Source organism: Danio rerio, chromosome 10 (genome assembly GCF_052040795.2).
Source record: "Danio rerio strain M-AB ecotype USA chromosome 10, GRCz13ab, whole genome shotgun sequence".
Taxonomy (NCBI): domain Eukaryota; kingdom Metazoa; phylum Chordata; class Actinopteri; order Cypriniformes; family Danionidae; genus Danio; species Danio rerio.
This window is the reverse complement of record NC_141030.1, coordinates 30,140,594-30,146,910: the sequence shown is the minus strand read 5'-3', so window position 1 is coordinate 30,146,910 and position 6,317 is coordinate 30,140,594. Positions and strand designations below refer to the sequence as shown.

The 6,317-nt window shown below is 34.5% G+C and overlaps 1 protein-coding gene across 2 annotated transcripts in view; it reads left to right on the top strand.

Annotated features, from left to right (window-relative positions):
• Nucleotides 1-1,282: 1,282 nt before the first annotated feature.
• Nucleotides 1,283-6,317, top strand: part of dchs1b (dachsous cadherin-related 1b) — a 162,817-nt gene continuing 157,782 nt past the window's right edge. For both annotated transcript variants that reach the window (XR_015501166.1, XM_087270700.1), the window contains exon 1: nt 1,283-1,620. The gene's annotated coding sequence lies outside the window, so the exon portion shown is untranslated. The remainder of the gene's footprint in view (nt 1,621-6,317) is intronic.

The window sequence follows — 6,317 nt, the reverse complement described above, 5'->3', positions numbered from 1 at the left end:
ATATATACACAGATGAGGTCAGAAATATTAGCCCCCTGAATTATTAGCCCCCCTGTTTATTTTTCCCCAATTTCTGTTTAACGGAGAGAAGATTTGTTAAACACATTTCTAAACAATAGTTTTAATAACTCATTTCTAATAACTGATTTATTTTATCTTTGCCATGATGACAGTAAAATATATTTTACTAGATATTTTTCAAGGCGCTTCTATACGGCTTAAAGTGACACTTAAAGGCTTATACTGTAGGTTAACTAGGCAGGTTAGGGTATTTAGGCAAGTTATTGTATAACGATGGTTTGTTCTGTAGACTATTGGAAAAAAATAGCTTAAAGGGACTAATAATTTTGTCCTTAAAATGGTGTTTAAAAAATTAAAAACTGCTTTTATTCTAACCGAAATAAAACAAATAAGACTTTCTCCAGAAGATAAAATATTAACAGACATACTGAGAAAATGTCCTTGCTCTGTTAAACATCATTTGGGAAATATTTAGCAGGTATAGTTACAATGCATAGTAAATGAAGAGGAAAGATGTCAGTGTGACACAATAACAGCAGAATAAACTGCCAACTTATTCAGCATATATGTTTTAAGCAGCAGATGTCCTTCCACCTGCAACCCAACACTGGGAAATACCTGTATAATAATTATAATAATAATAGTAATAATAACAATATTATTAATAATAAAGAAATAAAAACAATTAAAGCAAACTTACAAATAAAAGTGACGTTTTTTAAATATATTTTTATATATAATTTTATAAATCATTATTAATAATAATAAATATTGTATGTGCTATAAAATGTGCTATAAGAACAAAATTAAAAAGTATAATATATATCTATACTACTGCTATTGGCATGTCTGTTTCTAATATTTAACCACACCAAATATAAAATAATTTAATAGTACAATTGTTTTGGGCTTATTATATAGTACAAATTATATTAGTCATGTTTAATTTTTTATTTAAAATCAGATGCATCATATTGAATATTTATACGTTGCAAATTACAACGTCATTAATTAGACAGACACACCACACAAACAGGGGTCTTGCATATTTTTCTTTGTCTTAAAACCAGTTCTCCACGGCAGAGCATGGTGGCACTACAGTACACGAACGAGTCAAGCCTTTCCCCTCCGTCCTCTTTTCTTTCCCCTGCTCCCCCTTTTGTACCGCTCCCCACGTGTCCAATATATTAGCAACCCAAATTAGGAGAGGCCGGGCCTGATGTGGAGTCGGGTTTCAGTAGCGGAGGTGCGGTGTGTCCACAGATCGGCCAGTGGATGCTGAGGTGACCGTTAAACGGAGGTGCGCGTTAATATTCAGACCCGGAGGAGATCCTGTAAAATTCTAGTCCCGTTTGGTGAATGGAGGAGTGAATGCGGAGCCGCTCACACCTGAGGGGCTGAGGCTATTCTTCGCCGGTGAATGCACGGAGTGAATCTGCGTGAGAATTCAGTCTCTTTCTTATGGATTTAATGCTGATACGTTTGTCTTAAAAACAATCGGTTTGCGGCTGGGAACAGACTGGATACATCTGCATACAAATTGGATTTGGGTGAAACAACGGATGCTCACAGACAGCGGCGGAGCTCGTTCAGATGAATGTAAGGATCAATGTCGTTATCATATCGTTAGCTATGACTTGAGACAATCTGCTTAACTCAAATTCTGGCACCGTTTCTCATAGGTGGCTGATATTTTAGCGGCATGAGGGGTATTGATTATTTGCAGTAATAACCAAACGCTTCTTTGTGCATGCAGTTTCATTCATTCTCTTGGGTTTTTTCATGCCCTGATGAGATGACTGGTAGGCTGTAGTATTTCATGTCTGCTGGTTAAAGCATGCAGCTTTCTGCGTTGATACGTTAAAAAGGACTGTATTTTATGAATGGATCGACAGGTAACTCATGCTGTATCTCCTCGACGTGAAGCAATTCAATGAGCTGAAACAAAAACACCAGAATGATCTAGACCTGCTTATTTATAGTTAAAGGTTTGTGAATCAATGTTATGTTCTGGTGTATTCGGATTTCCCACAGGCAGGTGTGTGTGTGTGTGTGTGTGTGTGTGTGTGTGTGTGTGTGTGTGTGTGTTACTGTACCTGCTTTAGTGGACAGATATTCTCCACAACAAGGAATGCCTCAGTACTGAACATGCATTTAACCTTTTCATTCCATGAAAGGTTCATTAGCTATATTGGAAAAAAGTTATTAACCCTTTAACTCCCCCACCAAGAAAAATATTTTGGATTGCATTTCTTAACTCTTAATGTCGCTATACACACTCAATGCATTTTTTCCCCCAAAACATCCCATCAAAATTTCAGCCTCTACCAAATGGTTGATATGTTGGTTTATGGTAAAGTACTGGAATTAATACATATGAAAAATCTGAAAATCAGAAGTGTAAGATTAATTTATTTTAAAAAAGTGTAACTTTTTAACTTTTTAAATACTGTATAAAAATATGAAATCTATATGAAATCTATAAAAAAGACCACAACTCTCTTTTAAAACTGTTCACTAAAAGGTTATTTATATGTATTCTAGGACCTTTCTTCCAAAACCATCTTTTAAAGCATTAACTCTTAAAGTAAAGGTTCTTGACATTAATGGTTCCATGAAAAACTTAACAACCATGAAATCTTTGCATTGGACAAATGGTTCTTTATAGTGGGAAAATGTTCTCCAGATTACACATAAAAATATCTCTATAAACTCTGCTTTTCACTGAAATGCTCTTAAAAATAAAGGAGTGAGGAAAAACCAAAAAAACTTTTACTCATGCCAAAATTCCTCAAAGAACATTTTAGTGAAAAGTTCTTCAACTCTTTTTTTTCTATGCTACAAAAACGTTTTTCAACACTAAATGTGTAATAAAGTTCTATATAGATCCACAAATGCCAATAAAGAATCTTTATTTTAGAAGTAAAGTGTGCTTTCCTTTGCTGGATAGTTCTTTATTTCCCAAGAACAAAAGATTCTTATGTTTTTTTTTTTTTTTGTGGAATCACTGGAGAATCATTAGGGGAAAAAGTTCTGGAACCTTAATTTCTAAGAGTTTTAGCTCTTTGACCAAAAAATAGACAATAGTTGATGTTACTTAGGGTAAAAAACAAAACAAAAAACAAGTATTATAAATAGCAGGTTCATGGGTGGTTCAAAAGATTCACACTTTACTGACAAAGATCCAGAATGTGTCCCATTCATTTGCTCATTAGTTCTATTTTAATTGCTACGCCATCATGGTAAAAATAACCCAATCAAAAAAGGCTTTAAGACCAAGCAGAATCCTCTATTGGCTGTCTCTTTGGTGTGACTTCGGGTAATCAGTTTTGGCCAATGCTAACAAGTATTTTTCATGAGTACATACACGTCTAGCTGTGCAAGAACACATACAATCTGACGTAGGGGAAGTCATCTTTCGCTACTGTATAGTTGTGAAATCATTTTAAAAGTAACTTTTATTTTAAATATTGGATCTTATTCTTGAAACAAAAAAAAGACCAATAAAGTGTCGTGAAGCACCAAACGCGGACTATATTAAAATTGATTTGAATACTATTTTGGCTAAAATAGTCAAAATTGTGGTTATGATGACCATCCAATAAGCGAATTCCGAATAGTGCTTAAAATGTCACAAAATTTTCGTATTTCAAATTCATAATTAAATAGAAAATGAGGCGTGTAATTGCAAAACGGTCCACTTTTTAAGAAAAAGAACCACTCCTTTCACCAGGCTGGCTATGGTCCTAAATAGTTGACTGTGAATACTGCTTTATACTTCACACTGTGCCTGCAGGTGTTTCAAATAAACCTGGCACTGACTGGGTATTTTGTTACATCTACTTTGAAAGATGTTTTCTTATTGTACTGAAGGCCCAGAATTGTTCCCATCCTTCACCCCACCAGTATGCAGTCCTGTATCTTACAGAATAGCCACATTTTGCCAGAGGAGCAGTGGGAGTGGGATTGCTACTCTATCTATTCCTCGCACGTCAACCGAACAAGCAGAGATCAGTTTCTTCTTGAGCGTCGAGGCGTGCATTCTCCTGAAAACAGACTCCCATTTTTTAACAAGAGACACATGTTTAAGTTTTTGTAGGATTAGCCTTTTTTTTGCTCTCTTTCATTGGCCACTGCGGCTACCGGACGCATATATAGTATGTGCCTGCACGCAACGTGTGACTGCACGCACCTCACAGCATCACAGCTTGCCTATTATTTAGGTCCCTCATTTGAGCTGCACAGGCTGTAATTAAGTATCTTGAGCGTGCAGCTAAATGAGAAGAGAGCAGTTTACTCACTCATGTGTGAAAGGCATGTAACAGTGGTGGAAATGACAGAAGTGGCATTGAAGGGTTGTGTGCACTCCACAAGTACAGGGATGTGGATTTGTGATGGCAGATGTATATTTTATGACAACGTTTCACATCTTTATGTGTAGACAACAAATTGTGGCTTGTACTCATGCTTGCCAGACTATCTAGAGCTTACCAAGTTTAGAATATACCGCAGTTACAGTAATAAGTGGACGTTTACGCTGCCTGAGAATGACTTAACAGGAGTTTGAAAAATGGAGGGACAAATGAACCACTTGCGCTGTCTTCTGATTAGATGCAGGAATTAATTTAGTATGAGCCTCAGATAAAATTATAGTGAGTGAATGTCAGTTGTACACTTGGTTTTGAGATGTATTATGGGATTAAAAAGTGCACTAAATATATCAGACAGAAGGACATATGGCTCTCCCCTCATATAGTGCTCTTTTTAAAGAGTATGGGACAATTCTCAACACAGACCCCTTCGTTAGCTGTGCATTTCCACTGTGTTTTCCTTCAAATTGCACAAATTGCAGATTGAAATTACACACTAAAACTGCCATAATTCAGGAATAATTTGTAAAACTACAATACAAATATATACAGTTGAAGTCAGAATTATTAGCCCCCATTTGACTTTTTTTCTTTTTTAATTATTTTCCAAATTATGTTTTACAAAGCAAGGAAATTTTGACAGTATGTCTGATAATATTTTTTCTTCCGGAGAAATTCATATTTGTTTTATTTCTGCTAGAATAAAAGCAATTTTTAATTTTTTAAACATCATTTTAAGGACAAAATTATCAGCCCCTTCAAGCATTTTTTTTCAATAGTCTACAGAACAAACCATCATTATACAATAACTTGCCTAATTTCCCTAACCTGCCTAGTTAACCTAATTAACCTAGTTAAGCCTTTAAATGTCACTTAAAGCTGTATAGAAGTGTCTTGAAAAATATCTAGTCAAATATTATTTACTGTCATCATGGCAGAGATAAAATAAATCAGTTATTAGTAATGAGTTATTAAAACTATTATGTTTAGAAATGTGTTGGGGGAAAAAATAACAGTGTGGTTAACAAATCATGGGGGCTAATAATTCTGACTTATGTTAACATGCTGATAACATGCTAATAAATCACATACAGTAATCATTCTTTAATGATATGAATAAGTGTTTATGGCTGCTGAAATACAAGCTGAAAAAGGTTAGGAATTCTGCATCCACAGTTTCTCAGTAATCGAGTACTGTAACCTTCCATAAACGCCTCATGCATGGCTGCTTTCCCTGCCATTATTGATTGGATAACACACCTACAGTATGTGTTCAAATAATAGCTTGTGTGGTGGCTACAGTGTATATATGTAGTAAATCCACAACATCCGTCATCATGATTCTCGAATAACTTGACGGGAAAGTATTACGTTTTAGTTGCATAATAGCATGCAATTTCTAACAATATTATTATGAAAAAATGCACAAAAGCGTGTTCATTAATCTAAATAGGTGCTCAACCAAATTATAAAAAGTGCAATAATATTTCTAAAGGTGGCAACAAAGTGTGAATATTTTAACAATATTATTAGGGCTGCAGGATATTTGAAAAAAACTGACATTGCAATATTTTCATTCACTGTGATATACTGTTGAAGTCAGAATTACTACCCCCCTGTATTATTAGCCCCCCTGTTTATTTATTTCCCCAATTTGTGTTTAACTGAGAAGATTTTTTTAAACACATTTTTAAACAATAGTTTTAATAACTCATTTCTAATAACTGATTTATCTTTGTCATGATGACAGTAAATAACATTTTACTAGATATTTTTCAAGATACTTCTATACAGCTTAAAGTGACATGTATTCAATTCAATTCACCTTTATTTGTATAGCACTTTTACAATGTAGATTGTGTCAAAGCAGCTTCACATAAATGGTCATAGTAACTTGGAACAGTGTAGTTTTAATTTTTTAGTGAT